The sequence below is a fragment of the Macaca nemestrina genome, chromosome 18, assembly GCF_043159975.1.
Source record: "Macaca nemestrina isolate mMacNem1 chromosome 18, mMacNem.hap1, whole genome shotgun sequence".
Classification (NCBI taxonomy): Eukaryota; Metazoa; Chordata; class Mammalia; order Primates; family Cercopithecidae; genus Macaca; species Macaca nemestrina.
Genome location: NC_092142.1, coordinates 81,831,066 through 81,856,140, shown reverse-complemented (window position 1 = coordinate 81,856,140; position 25,075 = coordinate 81,831,066). Strand labels below are relative to the sequence as shown.

The following is a 25,075-nucleotide window of genomic DNA, read 5'->3' as shown; positions in this document are numbered from 1 at the left end:
ATGACCCACCCTCTATTTTAATGGAAAAGTTTGTAGAACATGTTAAGATTTTTCTCTAATAGGTCAGCTAGAAGCAGCCATAATCACATGACTCTTGAGAAATAATCTCCTTACCTCTTCAGCAGTTGTTGCCCGAAAGCTAAACATTACAAAAATGGGACTAGTGGGACTGAGTTAGGATATCAAAGCAAACAAACACAACAATAAGGTTCCCAGCTATATTTGAATATCAGATAAATAATTTTTTTTAGAATAAGTATGTACCAATGTTGGGCAGGACACACTTATACTAAAAATATACCAACAATCTTTAAAATTATTTGCCTACCTCTATATGACTCAAAAGCATATGCTTTTGACCACTAAAGTAGAATGACTTCTGTGAATGATTCCTTCAGCCAGTAAATCCACATCTGTCCTAAGCAAAGACGCCACATTCTTCCCACTAACAGTGATTTCCCCCCAACAAGCTAGCGTAGAATTTACCAGAGGGCTTAACTGTGCCCCCCTTTTTATTCTGAAGATGCTTTCTGAATGTCTACTTAGGGTCAAGCTCTGTACTATACATGGAACTTGCAAAGTGATATGGTTTGGTCGTGTCCCCACCCAAATCTCATCTTGAATTGTAGCTACCCTAATTCCCACATGTTGTAGGAGGGACCCTGTGGGAAATAATGAATCATGGGGGTGGTTTCCTCCATACTGTTCTCATGGTAGTTAATAAGTCTCATGAGATCTGATATTTTTTATAAGGGGTTCCCCCTTTCATTTGGCTCTTATTTTCTCTCTTGTCTGCTGCCAAGTAAGACATGCCTTTTGCCTTCTGTCACGATTGTGAGGCCTCCCCAGCCATATGGAACTGTGAGTCCATTAAACTTCTTTCTCTTTATAAATTACCTCATCTCAGGTATGTCTTTATCAGCAGTAAGAAAATAGAATAATACCTAAGACCATCTTAATTCCTAACTAACAACAACAAAAGCAGAAACAAAAACAAAAAACAATAATAACAACAACAACAAAAACAAAAGAGAGACCTCAAGGTATAATTCTAGCTTCCTCATTGCATATAGAACTTCTAAACTTCATTTATGCCCAGATCATCAAGGGTCGGATGGCTGAAGCATTTTGCAAAGTAGGGTGTGAGTCCAAGTGTTTCTGGAACAGATGTGCATTTTTAGCATTGGAAAATAGAATTCCTCATATTTAGCAGTGATTCTAACCATTTTTTGTTTGTTTGTTATCAGACAGGCTTTCAAAAAATATTATTTTCTAGTGACCTCCAATTACATGATGAGAAAATTCTGTGCAGGGTAGTCAGATAAATAAGGCTAGATAAGCCTTTTGACCAAAGAGAGATGGAAATCTAAGTATAAATTAGGTAGAAAGCAGGTTTCTTGGGCAGAGTCACACATGTAATTACCTAATCACAGCATCTCTATACAATTATTCCCCAAGGGATCTTTTGAAAGAAGATATGGTGCCTACTTTGTTTGGAATTAGCTTCAGTAGAGGGTTCAACCTCTTCAGTAATAGAAACAGAACTTTTCTGTCCTGTAAGTACCAGCAGAAGCTGCCCCTGTGGGGAAATGACAAAGCCATAAGTCTAATATTAGAGTCTGTAGGTAAAAGCAAGTTTTAAAGCTCAGGATTTTAATCTAATTTGGGAAGAGAAGTGATTTATGTCTTCTCTGATAGGGCATTATTTCCTAAAAAGGAAATGGACAGAGGGGGCTATTTAATCCCCACTGCCCTTCTCACCTAGGGTGAACTGGAGTACTGATTTATCTGGGCATCACTAATGCTTTATAGCTTTAATTTTAACTGCTTAGTTTAATATAATTTATTTGAGGGTATAACTACTCAGAGTCCTAAGAGCATCTTAACATGTTTTCTTTTTAAGGATAATTACAAACCAAAACTGCAAAGAGAGCTGATGGGGAGCTCTTTTTGCAATTATGGCTCTGAAGAGGTTCCTAATTCTAAGAAATCATTTATAAAAAAGAAAATAAATGAGATATGTATCTATATTCAGCATCCCTATACAAACCATAAAGTTACTTCAAAGAAAAAGTTAAAACATTCCCATATAATCCATAGTTAAGACACCTGTGTTTAATATAACATATATAAAGTGCTTAGAAAAGTACCTGGTGTATCTTTGTTAAACGTTAGCTGTTGATCTATTACAGTATTCAAAAAGAGAGAGTCCCATACAGACACACAAGAGTACACTCTCTATACTTCTATTTACATAAAGAACAGGCCGGATGTAGTGGCTCATGCTTGTAATCCCAGCACTTTGGGAGGCACAGGTAGGTGGATCACTTAAGACCAGGAGTTCGAAACCAGCCTGGCCAACATGGCAAAATCCCATCTCTCCTAAAAATACAAAGGTTGTATTGGGAGGCAGAGGTTGCAGTGAGCTGAGATCGCACCACTACACTCCAGCCTGGGCAACAAAGTAAGACTCCATCTCCAAAAAAAAAAAAAAAAAAAAAAAAAGAGAGAGAGACAAATCCATTTTATTAGAAGTCATGATAGTGATTTCCCTTGTGGAGTAGGACTGAGAGGGCACGGGGCTTCCAGCAACCGGTCATAACTCTGTTTCTCTGAGTGTTGGTTATGTGAATATGTTCGGTTTGTGAAAACTAAACAAGCTATAGTTTTGTTATGACTATACTTTTCTACAGGCATGTTTCTGGGTCCATTCAGGATGCTATAACAGGATATGATAGATGGGGTGGCTTTTTAACAACGGAAATTTATTTCTCATAGCTCTGAAGACTGGAAGTACAAGATGAATGTACCAGCAAGTTTGGTGTCTGGTGAGGGCTTCTTTTCAGGTTCATCAACAGCTGTCTTTTCATTGTGTCCCCACGTAGTAGAAAAGGGCCAGCAAGTTCACTGGGGTCTCTTTTATAAGGGCACTAATCTCATAATATCCTGAGAGGAAAGCCCTAATGATCTTACCACCTCATGTAAGCCCTGCCTGCAGACACCATCACATTGGAAGCTAGGTTTCAAAATATGAATTTTGGGGACCACAAACATTCCATCTATGGCATATGCTACACTTTAGTGAACAATTAAAAACAAACGGTATCAACCTGATTGGAATGATAGCATAAATCTTTAGGTGATCTAATCATTTAAAAAATACAAATAATGGTTCCAAAAACAGATCACGAAAGTCATCCCTACAACTACAAATCAGAAATCTCTTAGAAAGTGCCGGGCAAAAATTGAATATGATGTTATGCACATTGCTAATATTGAACCCAGGCTGAGACTGAAACATCTCTTCCCATTCCATTGTCAGAAAAATGGAGGCTTTAGCAATACACAGAAGAGTGGACATAAGAAGAAAAGAGGATAAGGGTTTTCAGTTCATCTCAGAAACACTGTTCATTCCAATCTCCAACCTTTCCAGTGGTTTCTCATTGAATATCAAATATAATAAAGTGTAAGCTCTTCTTACCTCTTCTCTTGCTTTAGTATTTAAGAACAATAAAGATGTTTATCCATTCAAATCTGTAAATTACTGAAACTTGGGGAGTTTTTAGAGAGTCTGTAAAACTCTCACCTTGGACAATTCTTATTTATTTATGTGGTAAGAAACATAATTCTCCAGATAAGGTCTTAAGAGAAACGCAAATGAAAACAACAGTAGAATATTCTATGTTGCCCAAAGGATTGGCAGATACTGAGTAAGGATGATAGTATCCAGGGTGTGTGGACATGAATAGAACACTTTGAAATACTCCTGGTGGAAATATAAATCTGTATGACAGTTGCAAAGGCAACTTAATAGTCTCTGTCAACATTTTAATTGGGCCTATCTTCAATTCAACAATATCATTTCTATAATTCAATGCCACATGCAATGGGTCCACATGAAGAAATATCATTTGTGCAATGCTTATAAGAAGTGAAAACCTAGAGGCAACCTGGATGCCCATCAATTACAGGACTGGTCAAATGAATTAGAAGACAGCAATGATGAGAAATAATATGCAGTCATCAAAAAGCCTTATGTGTATTATACACACACACACACACACACACACACACACACACACACAGACGATTGCATACTTTATATATTACTGAATGGAGAAAATGACTAAATTGTACGAATGGTATGATCATAGTTCTGAAAAAAAAAATCTGCTACTCTCACTGAGAGGCATGTCACCGTCACTATCACATTGCGTGAAACGCATGAGAGATACACAGCAAAAACATAGCTACCAAATATAAATTATTATTAGAACCATACATCTCCCCAACTAGACCATGTCTTATAGCCCCAATATCTAATACAATGACTGCTATTTAAGAAGGGTTCAAGAATTGTTTATGAAGTATCAACCAATTCTCTCAATATTCAGTAACTCATTAGCACTGGTCACTCATTTAATCAATAAGTACATTGTTGATGATTGGCTGTGTGTTAGGCAGGGTGCCTGGGCTGAGGACTGAATGGTGAGTAACACAGGCATGGTTCCTTACCTATTATCACTCATGACCGAAGACACAACCAGGCAATGACAATACAGTGTGATGAGGAATATGATGGGGAAACTTGGCATTTTATGGGATCATTTATCAGGGAAGAGTTCTTGAGGAATAGTTTCTAGGCCGAAATGTAAAATGTAAGTTGGAGCTTCCCAGAGAAAGAGGAAGAAAATAGTTATAGGAAGAGAAAATGGCACATATGAAGATTGATCATCTGTTTTGGGTCATCTAAATACCCGCAGACTCTACTCACATATGGTATCCTTATATTACTTCAACTACAGGGCATTATGAACATGGTAAAACTTGGGCTGAAAATAGCTCAAGTTATATTCTGTATGGGAGACTGAATTTTCCCAAAATAGCCATCATATTACATCTCTCATGCTCACGATGCAATGTAACGGTGACATGACTCTCCGTGAGTAGGAGTCTATTTTCTATCTCTTTGACCTCAGGGGAATCTAGGACTGCCTCAACTGCTATAAAATATGGTAAAGTCAAGCTTCAGTCATAAAACATCACGCATTTTTACCTTGTTCCCTTGGGATGCTCACTCGTGGCACCAGCAACCATCCTGTGAGGAAGCCCAAGCAGCCACATGGAGAGGCCATGTGTGGATACTGCAGTTAAGAGCCAGAATCAACCACCAGGCACATTAAGGAATGAATATAAAAGGAGCCCAACCTCCAGCTATTGAGTTACCCCAGCCTTCAAGCTACCCTAGCTGACATTGTGAAAAACAGAGATGAATAGTCCCCACTGAACCCTCACTAATGACATATTTGTGAGAAAAACAAATGATTGTTGTTGCTTTAAGATGGTAAGTTTTTGATGGTTTCTTATGCAATTATAACTGGACACTGGAATAGAACACATAGTAAAGTATGAATACAACATCTTCATCACTAATAGACCAATGACACCCCTTGATGAACATGGCTGAGATGAAAACTCGTTTGGCTGAAGTCCTCCTGTCCATGTCTCACACTGCTCAGAGGTTGGGTAAACTATGGTTACACAGATAGACAACACAGCAAGAATCACTGCCTGGCTTATCTGTCTTCTCCAAAGCTTTAAGGCTTCTGTGTTCAGAGGTTGTGAGCTTCTGTGCCTCCCTCTTCTAGGTATCTAGTGCAGACTTCTAGAGAAAGTCAAGCCTAAAATGCCATCAAGCCCACCAAGAATGACCTTTAGAGCAGAGGGAAGAAAGTGGGGACATCATTACTAAGAATGCAGAACTTAGCAATCTGGACAGGCTGAGAATTGTTCAGGGCAAGGTTTGTAATGCAAATCAGTTTTCTAAGTCAGGATTTCTAAACTTTCAGGAAAACAGGCACAGGGGTGTGAAAAATGTTTTAAAACCTTTAAAAGCCTCATGCAAGATTCTGCAAACAATGGTCTTCTAGCCTTTTTTTTTGGAAATAAAGTTTTACTGGAACACAGTCATGCCCATTCATTTTAGGTATTGCCTAGGGTGCTTTTGCACACTAATGGCAAGATGTAGTAATTGCAACAAAGACCCTATGGCCTGTAAAGTCTAAAATGTTTACTATCTGGACCTTTACAGAAAAAGTTAGCAATCCCTGGCCTAGTGGAATGTATCCATTAATGCAAGATGAAGCTGCACAGACTAATTAAAATGTCTTTTGTATTTTTATTTTTTTTCTTACCACTGTCTGGAATTCCACCAACTCTCCTGCTGGTTATCCTGTGTTGATCAGAGGCTCTGGTTGGCAGCTCTGCTAGTCTTTGTTGAATATTTTAAAACAGGAAAACTCATTATTACCTAACAAAAGGAGTTTGTAGACAGAATGTTCCAACAGATGGATTCCATGGAGAAAACAGAAAAAAAGTGAGGCAAGTCCTTGGTGGTAGCAGACCTGAAGCCACTGAATCAGGACACGGTATATTATTGAGGTAAAGGGCAGAGAGGGTGCCAGAGCTAGCAATGGGCTGGTCTTAGGTAGAGGTTATAAATTCACAGGCTGTGGGCCATTTCCGGCTGTCTGACACATTTGTTTCCTTTAATACACAGCCAAAATCATGTCTACATGTTGGGAGGCAGTGCTCAGGTTGACCATGCCATACCCATTCCTAAAAACCTTCCCCCGACCTTCATCTGCCACAATGGCTGGGGACACGAATATTCACTTTCTCAACCTACTCTGCAGCTAGTGCATGACCCATTCTAGCCAAAAGATTTAAGCAGAAGTCTGATAGGGGTTGCCAGGACAATGTTGATTGACATAAAGCTGGTGTAGCCCACTGTTCTTCCTTCCTTGCATACAAATGCCATGGTTGATTACCAGCTCATCCTGATCAGTGGGTGGGACTGGCAACACAGAGACTCCACACTCAACTGGCAATTATCTGCAGGAACAGTGTCGCAACTGTTCCCTTTTAAACACCGGTTGGGGTGCTCTGGGGGGGCCATCTCTCTGGGCCATTTCTCTAATTTTACGTCACCTCTTCCCTCTTTGATAAGGTGGCCAGGAGCTGACGGTATTACTGAGAGGACAGAGTGCCAGGGGCTCTGGTTGGCTCTGCCCTTCCCCTCAACTAGGGGAATTTTGTAGCACAGAGTCTGGCATTTCATGGCAAGGAAAGTTTGGATCTCTTAAGATGATTAATGGAGGAAAAATCAAGACTGAAAAATCCACCCACTTCAGTAATCAGAGTATTATTCGTACACAGTTCTAAAGCCTCATGGGAAGTTTTTAAGGAAAAAATAAACACCTATTTTTTTTTTCAGGCATGTATCAATGAGTGTCTCCAAAGTGCTTTAAAAAGAATTACCAGCTTTAACAAGGGGGTAATAACAGCACTAAGAACATCTGAGACAGTTTGTGCCTAATAAAATTCTAGATGTTAGCTGGTTCCATTACTCAAAGCTTTCACTTCACACAGGCATTATTTATTATATCATTCTGTATTCTGAGAAGTGCTGGCCATGGTGACTTAGAAGAGGTGGTGCTATTGCACTGGAAACCTCACATTCCAGATTGATAACGGTAACTCACTCACCTTCCTAGTGCTCCCCGGGTTTATCTTAAAAGCTCTAAAAGTAGGTGGATGGTGGCTTTTCGTAAGGTGCTAGAATAACCCCAAGACACAATTGACAACACAGGATAGGAAGTAATGGCTCCAAGTAACAAGTGGCAGTGCGGAAATAAAAGCCACAAATGCACCGCAGCTGAGAAAAAGCCAGAAAATTGCAACCACCACCTGAGTAAATAAATATTTGTTTCAATATTGTCCTCCTGAAATTATTGTATTACTAGATGGGTTTCATCCTAATTCTAAACTTCTTGCTTTGTTTTAACATTGTGTTGACTTTTATGAATTGGAGAGGGGGAGAAGTTGGGGGAAGGCTTTTATATTGTCTCTGCATGAACAAGGCTGCTCTTCTGCATTATCATAAAGCAACCACATAGAAATCGAGTCCTTTCATCATTATCTTCCGTTTTGCTAACCTCGAGCTTCTCAATTCACATTTACCACCTTCTTACAGAACAGCAATATATAACTAGTTTTTCTATGAAATAGGGAAAAGGAAATAGGGAAACTAGTTATATACTAGTTATTTAATTGATTAATCTCCATCAACTTTGATTGAATATAAAAAACTGATTCATGACTTGTTTACCCATCAGTAGTTCTTAGAAGTTTTGAGAAGCCAGTTGCTACAAACATGCGTGCTTTGAATCCTAAGTAACAGAAGATAATGCCTTTGGGGCCCAGACTATATAATTCTGTGATCGTTTGCAGACAGGAAGAGTTGGGAAACCAGGATCCCAATTCCCAACCTAGGAATTTTCTCCTTATCTTAAATTACAACCAATGTTCATTTCAAATGCAATTAATTCAGACTATTTTCTGTATCACAGAGCAGGAAACAATAAAGAAGGAAGTGGAGTATGAGGAAGGAAGGCACATATTTACTAAGCAGCTTCACTGCATGCACTGGCCATGTTCTGGTTTCATATGATTTATCTCATTGAATTTTCATGGCTATCCTACTAAGTAGGTTTTTGGATCCAGGGAAACAGACTCAGGAAAGTAAAGTGGCTTACTTGAAGTTACAAGATAGTAAATGAAACTATGGTTTGTCTGATGCCCCACTAGATTCCATAGCCTCAGAGTACAAAAGTAGGACTCTGTGACCTCCCTAAGAGGTGGCCTTACACTGAAAACTTTTAGAGATGGCAAATTCACTCTTCACACTTCAGCTTAAAATATTCTTGTCTAGCTTTATTCCTTTCTAAAGGCTTAAGAACAATAACAGCAGTAAATACGCTCATGTACTGAACCCTTACTATCAACCAAATATAGTTCTGAGCATGCAACGCACACCAGTCCTTAAACTCACTTCATTCATAGAACAAATGTTCATCAAATTCCCACCTTGTGCCAGATATTGAGCAGTATGGAGACACCCATGCAACAGAAATTATTACAGGCATACTTCCTTTTATTGTGCTTCCCTTTATTACATTTCACAGATATTGCATTTTTTACAAATTGCAGCTTCGTGGCAACCTTGCGTTGAACAAGTATATTGGCTCCGTTTTTCCTAAAACATGTGCTCTCTTCGAGTCTCTATGTCAGCATTTTTTTACAATAAAATATTCTTTAAGGTATATGCTTTTAAAAATACATAATGCTATTGCACACTTAAGAGACTACAGTATAAACACAACTCTTATATGCACTGGGATACAAAAATATGTGTGACTTGCTTTATTGCAATATTTCCTTTATTGCCATTGTCTGGAATCAAATCCTCAATATCAACAAGGTATGCCTGTATACCCTTTTTAAATTTAAGGAAACAGAAGCTCAAAAAGTAGTTAAACCCCAGGTTATACAGTGTGGCACAGACTAGCTAGTGACTCACCAAAGAGATTTTATGTTCCTCTCGGGCACATGATTAGACTAATTTTCTAGCCTCCCTTAAGTCTAGTCAATGGAATGTGCACAGAAGTAGAATTCTCACTTTCAGGCATGGGTCATAAAATCCTTCTCTGTGAGTCTTACTCTCCAGAGCAAGAAATAAGTATCAACTTGTTAAGATCCTGAGTTCTGGAGGCATATCTGTTATAGCAGCATGCATTTCCTCAATTAATACATACAACAGGCAGAAGGGCAAGGCCAGAATTAGGGTCTAAATCTGATCAATTCTAGAGTCTGTGTTCTAGGATAGGGGGCAACGACACTCATGTTTGCTTCTTCGAAACCTCTATACACTGATCTGAGTTCTACTCCCTGGCATGTGAAAGAATCTGCTTATTTCTTCTTCTGTAATACAGGCCTTCAGGGACTTGAATTATATTCTGTGTCTTTCCTTACCTTTCCTAGTTACTTATATGAAATAGTTGTCCAGTCATATTTAATTTGCCAATGGCTTCTTTGAAATATACAAAAAAGGTACAAATGCATTAAAGGAAATCAATAAGACCAAAAATTTGCTCTTTGAAAATGTCAATGAGATTGACAAATCTTAGCTAAACTAACCAAGATAAAAAGAGAGAAGACACAGATCACCAAATTAATAAATAAAAAAGAGCACACTGCCACTGATCTTACAGAAATTTAAATGATTATAAAGAAATACTACGAATAATTTTATGCCAACAGTTAGACTATTTCTATGAAATAGAAAACATTTCTAGAATGATACAAGTTACCAAACTGGTTCAAGAAGAAATTAAAAATCTTAATAGCAGAAAACAGTTAAAAACAAATAATAATAAACTAAACAGTAATTTAGACTATCTCTGCAAAGAAAAGTTCAGAGCCAGATAGATTCACAGGTAAGTTTTATCAAGCATTTAAAAAGGAAATAATACCAGTATTCTACAAACTCTCCCAAAAAATATAGGAGGAGAGAACACTTCCCAACTCATTCTATGAGGCCACTATTATATTATTACCAAAGCCATTTAAAGATATTAAAATAAAAAAGACCAATATCTCTCATGAACATAGAAAGAAAATCCTCAACAAAATGTTTGCAAACTAAATTTAATAACATAGTTAGCAGGCTGATAATGGGTCCTAAAGATATCAGATCCTGACCCTTGCAATCTGTAAACACTACGTGATTTGGGAAAAAAAGGTCTGTGCATATGTGATTGAATTAAATATTTTAAGATGGGGAGATGATCCTAGGTTATTCAGGTGGTCCCTAAATGCCATCACTGTTTTCTTATAAATGGAATCCAGAAGGAGATTCTATGAGAGATACAGAAGGCAATGTGACATCAGAGAAAAGGAATATTTGAAGATACTGGCCTTGCTGATCAAAGTGATGTGACTACAAGCCAAGGAATGCCAGCTGCCACCAGAAGCTGGAAGAAGCAAGAAATGAACTCTCCCCTAGAGCCTCTGGAGAGAGTGTAACTCTGCCGACGCTTAATTCAGCCCAGTGATACCAATTTTGGACTTCCGGGCTTCAGAACGGTGAGAAAATTAATTTCTTGTTTTAAGCCACCAAATTTATGGTAATCTGTTACAACAGCCACAGAAAACTAACACAACTTATCAAAAGGATTGTACACCTTGAGGAAAATAACCAACTAGGCTTTATTACAGGAATGCAAGGTTGGTTTAATATTCAAGAATCAATTAATGCAATAAGCTTAATTAATAGACTAGAGGACAAAAACAACAATCATCCTGAAATATGCAGAAAAAAACTTTATAAAATCTAACACTTATTCATGATAAAAGATTTTTAACAAATTGAAATTGAATGGGGCTTACTCAATATGATAAACAGCACATCTGAAAAGCCTGCAGGTAGCATCATACTTAGTGGTATAAATGTTTAATAGATGAAATACTTTCCACTTAACATCACAAACGATGCAATGACGTCCCTTCTTACCACTTCTATCTGATTTTGTAAAGAAGGCTCTAACTAGTGAAATCAAGCTGAGAGAGGGGGAAAAAAGGGAGTGTGTGAGAGACAATATAAGATTAAAAAATGGATCCTAATACTCCTGTTAGTCTCTGACCAGCACCGTCCAGTGGGGCCTGCAGTGGAGACTTAGCCTTGCCGGACAGCATTCTTTTCTTTTCCATAGGAAATTGCCTTGTTCCCACAGTCTGTTTACAGATGGGGTGACTCCATTCCTAGTTGTAGGAGGGGCATTTGACTTTGACCCAGGTCATGATCACCAGTGTATATTGTCTTTGTTGGTCACATCACTGATTCAGGGAGAAGCACAGGAACCATATTTATTTAAGTGAACTTCATCCTGTACTTTTGTTTGAACTGTGTTAGACTCTTTTCATTGGTGTTTCTCTGAAGGTTGGGTGTGAGCCTGGAGCTGCTGGCAACTATCTTTGCATTATGAGAAGAGAACTTACGGGAAACTGAAAACATGTGTGAGGTTTGGGAAGGCGTGAGGGATGGGGAATGGAGCCAACACAGACAAAAGCCAGGCAAAGAGATGAAGACGAAGTCCTGGTGGAGGGTGCCATCTGAGTTTATATGCCCAGTCAGGCCTGAAGCCAGCCCTATTCATGGACTTCTCGCATACATGAGACATGCAGTGTTCTTTTGCTTCAGCCACTTTGATTTAAGTTTCTGGCACTTGGAGTAGCAAAGGCCCTGACTAACACAAAGATCATGACCCCACCCGCCCACATTTTGATCTTGATATTACTCCTTCTATCAAATAAATCTCACTATTGCTCTCTTAAAATTCACAAAACTTGTTTCATAATTCCCCTCATTTGACTCTAAGTTTCAATAAGGCAAGGACTATCATTTCTGTTTGTTTTCCAGCATATTCCTAACGCCTAGCACACTATAGATAGTCAATATTTGCTGAATAAACAGAGATGCATGGATTTAGAGTGGATGAATGATGATAAACAGATGGATCTGTTCAGAATTATACTGGGGCTTAAGTTCTGCTACCAGTTTCCAGAACTTATCTTCTCCGTTTCTCTTAAAATGTTGGCCACATGCACACATATATTCATTGCAGCACTATTCACAATAAACATGGAATCAAACTAAATACCCATCAATGGTGAGCTGGATAAAGAAAATACGGTACAAGTACACCGTGGAGTATTATGCAGCCATAGAAAAGAACATGATCATGTCCTTTTCAGGAACACAGATGGAGCTGGAGGCCATCATCCTTAGCAAGCTAACACAAGAACAGAAAACCAAATACAGCATGTTCTCACTTATAAGTGAGAGCTAAACGATGAGAACACATGGACACAAAGGGGAAACAATAGACACTGGGGCCTATTTGAGGGTGGCGGGTGGGAGGAGAAAGAGGGTCAGAAAAAATAACTATTGGGTACTAGGCTTAGTATGAGGCTGATGACCTAATCTGTACAACAGACCCCTGTGACATAAGTTTACCTATATAACTAACCTGCAGATATTCTCCTGAATCTAAAACAAAAGTTTAAAAAGTAAAGATGCCATATGACAAAGATATAAAAAGACTAAAATATAACCTTTAAAAAACACATTTGGAATATATAGGCCAACAAAAAATTGATATTCTTGTCATATCAATTAGAATTAGCACTGTAAAAAAAAGCCAAACAGAAAAAATGTACTAAAAGACATTAATTGTATTTTACTAAAGAAATGTAAATGGGCAATAAATTTATGAAAAAAGTTAAACCTCATGAACAATGAAGCCACATTAATTTTTAAACATTCGGTTGATAAAAATGCATAGTTTTGTCAAACAGGTATAATAAATGGTCCTCTGATATACTCTGGGTGGCTTTATAATTTGGGTACAAACTCTGGAGAGGAGCAATTAGTTAATATGTATCAAAAGTTACAGTGTGGGCCAGGCGTGGTGGCTCACACCGTAATACCGGCATTTTGTCAGGGGTCAAGGTGGGTGGATCACCTGAGGTCAGGAATTCAAGATCAGCCTGGCCAACACGGTGAAACCTCGTCTCTACTAAAAATACAAAAATTAGCCAGGCATGGCGGTGGGCACCTGTAATCCCAGCTACTGAGGAGGCTGTGGCAGGAGGATCACTTGAATCTGGGAGGCAGAAGTTGCAGGGATTGGAGATAGTGCCATTGCACTCCAGCCTGGGTGACAGAGTGAGACTATGTCTCAAAAAAAAAAAAAAAAGTTTAAGTATGCATACCTTTTGACCCAGACATTCTATTTCTAGGAACTTATTCCACAGAAATAAATAACCAGACAAAAACCATATTGGTCCTGCCCATCTGCTGTCTACTCACCTCTCTTCTTCATGATGTCTCAAAAAAGTCACAGAAACTGGTGCAGAGATCCTACTCACCATTTTCTCCGTGTCTTCTGTGAGAAATAATTCATCTAGTTTTTATAGTTGTGAACTCGCTTAAATCAATAGGATACACTTTTATAATCTTCTCAACTATCTTGAATTCCAATTTTCTCCTATTTATATTTGCCCAACCCTTTTACAGGGTGATGATTATTTTCTCTGATCATAGAAAGGAGGTAGCCTGCGCCTGTGTAGTTCTGCATTTACTCTGCCACCTTTTACTAGGGCACCAGCTGCCTCACAGCAGGTCTGTGCACAATTGCCAAAACAAACTTCTTTTTGTGATCTTTGGCTTACTTAACATTTGCAATTGTCAGGAAGCTTTAGGATCCTGTACAATCATGATGGGTCATGGATCCTGCTCCCCACATGTGTATCCATTTACTTTACATGCTTTTTTTTTTTTTTTTTTTTTTTTTTTTTGAGACGGAGTCTCTCTGTTGCCCAGGCCGGAGTGCAGTGGTGAGATCCTGGCTCACTGCAACCTCTGCCTCCTGGGTTCAAGTGATTCTCCTGCTTCAGCCTCCCAAGTATCTGAGATAATAGGCACCAGCCACCACACCTGGCTAATCTTTTGTGTGTTTTTAGTAGAACTGAGGTTTCACCATGTTGGTCAAGCTGGTCTTGAACTCCTGACCTCAAATGATCTGCCTGCCTCAGCCTCCCAAAGTGTTGGGATTACAGGCTTGAGCCACAGTGCCTGGCCTATATGTTCTCTTTTAAACTGAGTTTATTAGAGAAGTTCACATTTTGTCATAATGTGCTTCTTTGAATGTATTATTTTTTCTCTCCCTTTCTCTGTGTGTCTCTCACTGACTCCCTCCCATTTCCTCTTCTTCTTGCCTCTCTTGCCTTTCTCAACTATCTTTCAGGTTTTTACAGTTAGATAGCCAGGACTTCCCTTTGAAGAGTCTTTCTTTCTTTCATTTCTGTCCTCTGTATTAATGTATTTAAAGTTTTAAGATATCTAAATTTTCCTCTGAACCTGAGTTGAAATGTTCTTTCCCCAAAACTAGGGCACCTTCCTGGCCTAACCCTGAGCGTTCCTCCACTGGACCCACCCACTGGAGACCAGCATGGTCAGGCCTTTGCACCACTGCCCCACCGGCTCCACAGGACCTGCTAGCCCCTTCTTTAGAGTTAATGCGGCCCTTTCTTCTCACTTATTTGTAAGCATCTTCCTTTCATTTACTTTCTCTGTTGAATGCAGCAACGTTCAGACTTCCTTCCTCACTGACCTGCTCCCCATAAGTTTTCCTGTCATAGTGGTTTAAAAGGCAAAGGCTATCCCCTTTTATTTGCCCCCTTATGTTTGTCGATGATCATTTTTATGGTGAGTGGTTGTGTGAGTGTGGATGCAGGAATATTCTAGGTCTGTTAAGGCTTTGGATATTTTCACATAATTTTAGTTTGCTACATACTAATCAGCACTTTGGTCAATTTCATTTTATTTAAGGAACACCTAAATGTGTCACATAAAAAACGTAGAAATATAAATGCTATATATTCCACAACTATCTCCAAGTAGGGAATATTTTTTAGGTCTCCTGCTCTCTTTTTTTTTTTTTTTTTTTAAATTTATTTATTATTATTATACTTTAAGTTGTAGGGTACATGTGCATAACGTGCAGGTTTGTTACATATGTATACTTGTGCCTTGTTGGTGTGCTGCACCCATCAACTCGTCATTTACATCAGGTATAACTCCCAATGCAATCCCTCCCCCCTCCCCCCTCCCCATGATAGGCCCCGGTGTGTGATGTTCCCCTTCCTGAGTCCAAGTGATCTCATTGTTCAGTTTCCACCTATGAGTGAGAACATGCGGTGTTTGGTTTTCTGTTCTTGTGATAGTTTGCTAAGAATGATGGTTTCCAGCTGCATCCATGTCCCTACAAAGGACACAAACTCATCCTTTTTGATGGCTGCATAGTATTCCATGGTGTATATGTGCCACATTTTCTTAATCCAATCTGTCACTGATGGACATTTGGGTTGATTCCAAGACTTTGCTATTGTGAATAGTGCCGCAATAAACATACGTGTGCATGTGTCTTTATAGCAGCATAATTTATAATCCTTTGGGTATATACCCAGTAATGGGATGGCTAGGTCATATGGTACATCTAGTTCTAGATCCTTGAGGAATCGCCATACTGTTTTCCATAATGGTTGAACTAGTTTACAATCCCACCAACAGTGTAAAAGTGTTCCTATTTCTCCACATCCTCTCCAGCACCTGTTGTTTCCTGACTTTTTAATGATCGCCATTCTAACTGGTGTGAGATGGCTAATATCCAGAACCTACAAAGAACTCAAACAAATTTACAAGAAAAAAACAAACAACCCCATCAAAAAGTGGGCAAAGGATATGAACAGACATTTCTCAAAAGAAGACATTCATACAGCCAACAGACACATGAAAAAATGCTCATCATCACTGGCCATCAGAGAAATGCAAATCAAAACCACAATGAGATACCATCTCACACCAGTTAGGTCTCCTGCTCTCTTACTTCAAAATTAAAATTAAGATAAATGACAATTAAGTATTTTAACAAGCATAAAAAATTGTTTAAAATATTTTAACAAACATAAAAATTATTGATACATTCTCATAAACTTCCCAAATACGCTACTGGACTTTATGAGAATGTATCTATCATGGCACTTATCAGGGTCTTCCTTTTTATTTTTATTTCTTTATTTTATTTATTTATTCTTTTTTAGACGGAATCTCGTCCTGTTGCCCAGGCTGGAGTGCAGTGGCGCGATCTCAGCTCACTGCAACCTCCACCTCCCGGATTCAAACAATTCTCTTGCCTCAGCCTCCCAAGTAGCTGGGATTACAGGCACCTGCCACCATGCCCAGCTAATTTTTGTATTTTTAGCAGAGACGGGGTTTCACGATGCTGGCCAAGTTGGTCTCAAGCTCCTGACCCTGTGATCCACTCGCCTCGGCCTCCCAAAGTGCTAGGATTACGGGCGTGAGCGATGGCGCCCCGCCAGGGTCTTCCTTTTATTTGAATCATTTATACGTGAATCTCTTACCTGCTACACTGGGCCCTGGGAGCCTGTGAGTTAATCCATTTCTGCAGCCCGTATTGCATCTTATCCGTGGCAATCGATGTGTATGGAAAGTGACAAATAAATGCTTGCTTTATGGAACTGAACTTTGGACTCCAGGTAAAATCTAGGATAAAAAGGAAAGTAGTCTGGAGGCATTTAAACAGCCTCCTCTTTATGGAAACATCTGATATGTTAAATATGAATTATTTTAAAGTATTAATTAAAACAGAGCCAGAAAGTCTCTGCTCAGACATGCTTTGAACACGTCCTTTAAAGCAGAAGCTGCCTTCTTTCATGTTCTGCTGTAATTCAGACATCTCTTGCCTGTAGTTAGCCAGGATTCCAGAGGCTGTGATACAGCAGTTCCCCTTCTGATGATCTACTATGCCAAAAAATGAAACACGCCTATTTTGTAGAGGGTGTATGTCAGAGGGTACCTTAAAGTCTCTGATATGAGATGAGTGAATCCAAGGGAAGACTCAACTTTACAAGGAGCTGTATTACCAGGACGTCTAGGAGAGACAATCATCAAAACTCACAGGACCCCTTTCACAAACGCCACCTGCAGCAGGCAGTAGATGAGACCGTAGCCCCTGGGACACGTCGTCCAGTTTGGGAGGATATTTTAAATGCTGTACACTCTCCCTCCTCCTGTCGACCTGACAATCTAAGATTTTTCACCAATGACGGCAGTTTCCCCCTGGGCCCCTGTATTTCAGCAGAGGCTAAAACGATCCCTGTATATCACTTTGATAAGTTTGTAAAGCACTCTGGCGTCTTTGGGCAGGAAGCTGCTAAAGAAAGATACCTTCGTTACAGTTTACAAAACCATTTCCAAAATGTGCTGCTTTGGCCCTTGGAGTCAAGTTCAAAAATAGAAGCCTGTAAAATGTACCCAGAGAACCACTGTCACAAAAAGACATTCTCCCTGTAATTGGAGGGCATGCTTTAGCCTGTTACATTAGACTATTCTGATATTAAATCTATATCCTAAGACCGCCTTAATTGACCATAAAAAGGACAATTGAAAACACAGTATTTGATCATTGCACATACAATACTAGTGCTATAACCACCAAATTAGACCATTTTCCAGAGAGCATCCAGGCTTGAGTTCTGTTTAAGCTGTCTCAGGGTTACATTTCATCATCGAATTCCAAAAAGGCAACAGGATATTAAGTCGATTAGGATTCAGTGAAAGTTTAGACCATTGCACATCGTGCAAATTTAACACTAGCTTCGATTCACTGTCCCTGATAAGTGTGGAGGAGGGAGAGAAAGACATTGAACACATTTTCTGAGGATTAAAATCAGACTTCCTGATACTTATGGTGACACCTTTTGGTGTCACTGGATTTAATGATGTTATAAATAATGAGTTAAACAAATTTGGAGAGTCTGATTAATGAACTGCAGAGACGATTTTGTAGTAGAGAACACTGATGTCTAAATGGAGCGTGTAACTTCCACATTCTCCGCTCTCATGTGAGTTGCGGATGCCAGGATGGCCGTGTTCCATTTCACCTGCCCCGTGCCTTGAAATGACACGCACTTCTGCCTGCGCCAGTGCGGACCAAGTTTCAAGAAAGCAGGATTTGCCTTAAAAGATCATCATAACTTTAATTTCTTTTCTCTTTACCTTTTGAAAATATTTCCATTGATTGATAACGTCAGACTCTTTAGCTACTAGGAGTGTCTGGGTCCTTTTAGAGGGTTAGAAGATTGTCAGGAATCACGATTAAGACATTTGCAGTCAGTCAAGTTGAAAAAAAAAAACTGGCCCATTCCACTATTTGCTAGTCATGCAACAATAGAAAATTTGCTTAAAATTGCTGAACCATAGGCTCGTTTTTTTCTCCCTGTAAAATGAGGACAATAAGAGTGTCTCCTTGAAGGCATTTTTGTGAAGACTCTATGGGTTATGATAGTTTATATGACACGTAGTTAGGACTCAATGCTTCTTAAGCATTATTATTATTATTACTAACAGATGGGCCCTGGGAGGGGCCATGATGGCTTCATGGGGGTGGCATCAGTTGTACTAAGTAGAAGCCTCCTCTAGAATCTAGTGAAGGTTCTAGCAGGACATTGTCAGATCACTGGAAGAAAGGAGACAATGGCTAGAGTTCTGCCCTGGTTTCTGCATCTTCCTTCCTCAGAGCTCCATGCTCACCCTCATCCTGACCAAGTCATTGCTCTTACCACACAGCACGGCCTTTCTTCTCTAAATTCTCTTTTGCCAGATTTTAACAAGTGGCTTCTACATTCCCCAGTGCTGTCTACATCTCCTGCCTCTCAAAGAAATAACCCTAAGCGTTCACCACTCTGTTTCTCAGCAGTCTCCTTGAGGATTAAAATTCAGGTTCCCTGAGTGGTTATCTTCTTGCTACACAAACTTCACTAGCTAGGTGGCTTCCCCTCCCTGTCTCCATCCCCCACTCCTCTACCTGCACCTCCTTCATCTCCCAAATGACGAATTCCCTTGAACTGTTGTTCAGGCTCTGTGCATGGGGTACCCACACACAGACAAACCTCAGTGGTCCCTCCTCCCCATGCACTCCTTACTCTGTCACAGCAGCTCTCTTGTCAGCGACAGCATCTTGTGCCTGGTTGCCTACTCTGCAGGCCTCTGCGGTATAGCCACCTTAGGCTGTTTCCCCATACTGGCTCAAGTTTGACCCACCGACCCACAGTAACAGGCCATCATCTTGATGGGCTTTATTCCCAGAAAGTAAAATAGTTATGGCCTGATTTCCACATATTCCCTTTAATTACAGCCCTGGGTAAGGAGGAGGGGCAGGTATCACACCCAGAGCTGGGAAAGAAAAGACTCCAAGCACAGTGGGTCAAGGTAAAACGTGCAGCTTGAAGAACAGCACGTGCTCCTGTGGGAATGGACATCCCTGAATGTTCTGAATGAGCCGGCGGCTCACATTTCCCACAACGACGCAACATCGGTCTTTTCTCTCTCTCACTTCAGACCTGCTACCTGCCCTTTGGAAAAAATAGGTAAACTCCAATTCACTTTGTACCAAGAAACACTTTTTAGGCCATTTTAAAGTCCGTTTTAAAATCTGAGCTCCATTTCTACTGAGTTTTTTAAAAAGTTACTTAAACCAACATTTACTCAGAGTCTCATACATTAACGCGAATAGTGAGATTCCCAATCCCATTTCCAATCTCATGTATTTTGAATTAGGACTAAATTCTGATTTTACCATGTAGAGACAATAAACGTTTAAAAAGACACGATTTTGAGACACCACTCTCTTTCAATGCAATAATAGAAAACACAAATAAGTTGTTTCTTCTTCCCTAGGGTCAATGGAGCAGACCCAACTAAGAGTATTTCAATCAAATTATTTTATGTACTTCCCCATCTGTCATAGTCATCACTCATTTACTTTAAGAAATGTTTTGACCTAGAAGAGGGTTTTACGGCAGCTGGGAAGACCTGTCATCTGGGGAAGGGCCAGCCTGTTTGCCTTCATTCCTACATTTATGTCATGATTGTCTGAATTCCACAGTCATGGAGTTATTGGTTATTGTAGAGACCCATAAAGGTTTAGAATGGAGCAGGACAGGATATTTAGTTGCCTCAGGTTTAATTTCTGGGAAGTATGACAGAGTCCATTAGTGCTCACTCCCTCTGCCATGATGAATTCACTAAATAGTTAAGAAAATAAGATGTGTGGAAAAGCAACATATTAACATGCCGAAACAACATTTGAACATGTCTCAAAGGAGGGACACAGACAAGGAGAGGGAGGAGGAGTGGGCCGGAGATTAGGGGGAGAAGAGGATGAGGAAAAGCTGCTGTTGCCACAGGTTTCCATGGTGATGGCAGGACCGGGCGGCTGAGGAGAGGGCAGGGGCAGCTGTGGAATTAGAGCCGTGGGAGCTGGGGGTCTGAGGGCTGCACACTGAGGAGCTGGTTAGACCGTGGCTGAACCATGGGTCACAAGCACATGAGGTTCAGGAAGGGAGTCAGGAACTGCCAGGTGGCTCAACAAGGTGTGGGAAGTCCAGAGCACTGGGCACATCTAAGGCTCCAGGAAGCCAGTAGGAGCAGGTGCAGTCAGCTCAAAACAGCCAGTGATGGGGCTTTTGGGGAATCTGGTGGTAAAAGCCAGGATTGCAGGACAGGAGCCTGGGGCATAGGTATGGGGGAACCAGGCTCAGCAGACAATGGATGGCCGTTGAGTAAAGGGCCATAAGGGAAGGACCTTACCTCGGAACACCCATGTTTACCAGTGCCGTCTGCATCAGGGTGTCTGAGTGAGGTTCCTGAGTGGATCTTCAGAACCCCTTATTATCTGTTTTGGGTTAACTCTTTTAATGCTGACCATTATCCTGCAGGACAGGCTCTATTACTGTCCCCGTTTTACAGATGGAGACACAGAGTTAGAGAAGAGGAAGGATTTAACCAGCACAGTACAGCAGGCAGGAGGCAACATCAAGATTCCATCTGTAGCCCCTGCAGAGTTCCCTTTAGGTCACTTTTTCCTAAAAGAAGCAAAGACAAGAGGCTTTGGATGTCACAGGGAGCCTTTGCAGTTTTGTGATGAGGGGAGAGGCATGATGAAAAGGAAGTGCTAAATCGAGTGGTTATACTCAGCTGAACTGATAAACTATTCTGTGATGTTGCCATAAACTCTGAATTTGACTCTTTTGCAGAAGTTTCTTTTTCACACAGACCACATTTTGCCTCATAGCCAGATGAGATGTGTGAATGAATGGAAGTTGCAAAGAATTTCAGCACTCAGGGAAACTATGGAATGCAGTGAGAGAAACCCTAAGCTCCAGTTTGGTTCTGACCTTCTTATGCTTCCCATCAGCATATGATCTAGGGACTCATCACCCTGGGAGCTACACCCCAGGTGGAATGGGGCTGCCTTACTCTGCAGCAGGGCTGAGCTCTGAGTCTACACCAACCTCAGCATCATTACCCTACTTCTAGGTTCTGGCGGAGGGCACGGCTCACCTCAAAGAAACCCCTGTCATGTTCTTTGCTCACTGGCCACACAGGTCAGAGCTGGATAAACTCATCCACTGACAAGCCTGTGGCACCGTTGGCCCTCTGGGTAGGAAAGAATACCCTCGGTGTGCTCTGAAAGGGAGAATAAGGCTTTGGAAATCCCATTCTCTAAATTTGCACCTCCCAAACCAAAAAGGTAATCCTTTTAAACAGTGTGAATCATATGAGAAATATGCAGAGAGAAATAACAATGTCACATGACCACCAATAAATGCCTCTAAACACCTGTGCAGCCTGTTTAGTGGTTTGAGACTAGGAGACTGGAAGCCTTCTTAAAGGACAGAATGAATTTTCCAGCAAGGATTAGCTTTGAGACTAGAGTTTAATGAAACAATCACTAACACTGGAGGCTTGGACAAAGGAATCGGTCGACTCCAGGGAGTTCCAGGTTTGTCTGGGGAAGATATTTATCTAATAAAACATGAATAAATAATACAAAAAATCAAAAGTCAAGAGATGCAGAGGCGCCTAGAGACAAAAGGTAGGCGCTGGAGGGATAAAAAGATGCTTTAAAAGGAATTTAATGTTTTAACTTTGCAATAGACATTCATTACTGGAGAAATGTCATCACAGGTGCAGAGAGAAGCATGTACAAGGCTTCTTATAGCTATGAGTATTGGCCAGAATAGGCTGGATTATGTAGCGATGACAAGTAATTGCAAAGTCTCCATGATGTCAAACAATAAGGGTTTAATTCTTGCCTGTGCCACATGCTGCATGCACGTCAGCAGCAGGATTCTGATGATCATAGACACCCAGGGACACAGATGACTAAGACATCAGCATTTCATAGGATGCATAAAGAGGGGTGGAGAATTGAACACCGGCAACTGTATACTTTGGCTGAGAAGGGACACATGCCACTACTTCCAAGTACCTTTCAGTGTTCAGATCCAGCGGCATGGCCACAGCTAACTTCAAGAAGGTGGGGAGGGGAGGTATTAATAAAACCTCTTGTAACCAGGAAGCAGAAAAGGACCAGATATTGGTGAACATAAGTAATGTCTACCACATGTGTATGGGCAAAAATTGGGAAGAAATGCCTGTTTTTTCATCTATACATGATATGTGATATGGTTTGGATGTGTCCCCACCCAGATCTCATCTTCAATAAGATGAGATCTTGAATAAGATGAGATCTCCCATAATTCTCACGTGTTATGGGAGGAACCCGGTGGGAGGTAATTGAATCATGGGGTCAGGTCTTTCTCATGCTGTTCTCTTCGTCTCATGAGATCTGATGGTTTTATCAATGGGAGTTCCCATGCACAAGCTCTCTTGCCTGCCACCACATAAGCTCCTCATTTGCCTTCCACCATGATTGTGAGGCCTCCCCAGCCATGTGGAACCGTTAGTCAATTAAAACTATTTTCTTTATAAATTACCCAGTTTCGGGTATGGCTTTATTAGAAGCATGAGAACAGACTAATACAACATCCATACCAAAGAATAGTTAAAAACAACTTAAAATGTTAAAATGCAAATTTCAGAAAAATGCATATAGTACTATTCCTGTTATATTTAACACACATATCTTATTTACCTCACATAATTACCTCTTATATTTCTAGATCACAAAATTCCATGTGTCTATCTACACATGCACACATACACACGCATACAGTCAGCCCTCAGTTTCTGTGGGTTCCACATCTGTGAATTTGACCAATTGTGGATTGAAAATAATGTTTAAAACAATAAAAATAACAATGCAACTATAAAATATAATACAAATTTGAAAATAAGATACAACTATTTACATAGCATTTGTATTGTATTATGTAACATAAGTATTCTAGAGATGATTTAAAGTACAGTCATCCCTCTGTATATGGAGAACATTGGTTTCAGGACCTCCACATATATACCCTGACCCATGCATACTCAAACCCCACAGTCAGCTCTGTGGAACCCTTGTATATGAAAAAGTGACCCTCTGTATATGTAGGTTTTATATCTTCTGAATATCGTATTTTCAATTTGCCACTTTGCGAAAACACGTGGATACGTGGAGCCATTCAGTTCAAACCCATGTAGTTCAAGGGTCAACCGTACAGGGAGAATGTGCATAGGTTTTATGCAAACGTTACACTGTATTACAAAAGGCACTTGAGTATCTGCAAATTTTGGTATTCACAGAGGTTTCTGAATTTGGGTCCCCACAGATACTGAGGGGTGATTGTATGTACCTACATGTCAGAGAAAAGTCTGGAAGGTGATTCATTAAACTAATAATGTTGGTTGCCTCTAAGGGAAGAATACGTTTGGAAGGAGGAAAAGGGGATATCTGTTTTTCTGAACTATTTAAAATGAGAATGTACTCATATATAGACTCTGAATTTTTAAATAAGGTGTTTAAAAAATGCCTTCATCCGATGCCCATGCCTGCGGGGCGGGTGGCCCCTGTGTTAACCTGAAGTGCCATGTCCATTGCACAAAGGTAACTGAGACCACTTTTGACCTCCCAGTGTTCCATGAGCTGTACCCACCATGTGTTCATCAACCTTGTCAATATGGGAGGAATTTTCATTACTAGCTGGTCCTACTTGGTCTTGCATCTGGTACTTTCCAGAACATTATGGAATTTTAATTCCAACAGAAGGTACCTCCTCCCTCAGGTTCTAGCTACCCGTCACCTTTTGTATTAATGGGATAATATCCTGTGGAATGTCAAGGTTCCAGATGTTTTCCTTTTCCTTTCTTATTTCAAAACATGTCTGTCTTCTGCCTAACCCTAGCTCCTTTCCTCAAGCTTCTTCTCTAGGTTAATGATAATGTGGTCCAATAAAATAATAAGCACAATAAATCCAACAGATATATTATTTACCCAAAATAACCTATTGTTTTAAATCAGGTAGAATATGCACCTTTCTTGAAAGGTCTTAGGGCAGAAGCACCAGTATATTTAAGACAGTAAGGAAGTGGAAAAAAATTTTTTGAAGAAGCTAATATTTTAAAGTAATTTGGAGGGCTCAGCCTGTGGTTTGCATTCAAAGACATACTATCTCTACTTTTGGGGGTAAATACTCAAAATATTAGTGAGAAATAGAATGGGAACAGAGCCCTCGCTCAAGTGGAGGCCCTGCACAGTGCTGGCTATGCAGGAATCATCTAGAGCAGTCCTTGGCAAGAGAG

At 40.1% G+C, this 25,075-nt stretch overlaps 1 protein-coding gene and 1 long non-coding RNA gene across 3 annotated transcripts in view; one reads left to right on the top strand and one right to left on the bottom strand.

Moving 5' to 3' along the window:
• LOC105496758 (cadherin 13) overlaps positions 1-25,075 on the bottom strand; it is a 1,175,273-nt gene that overhangs the window by 867,734 nt on the left and 282,464 nt on the right. The window lies entirely within an intron of this gene.
• The window catches only part of LOC139359929 (uncharacterized), a 64,306-nt gene continuing 45,600 nt past the window's right edge, over positions 6,370-25,075 (top strand). Inside the window, exons 1-2 of the long non-coding RNA XR_011616620.1 lie at positions 6,370-6,441; positions 10,750-10,986. This is a non-coding gene — a long non-coding RNA (uncharacterized lncRNA). The remainder of the gene's footprint in view (positions 6,442-10,749; positions 10,987-25,075) is intronic.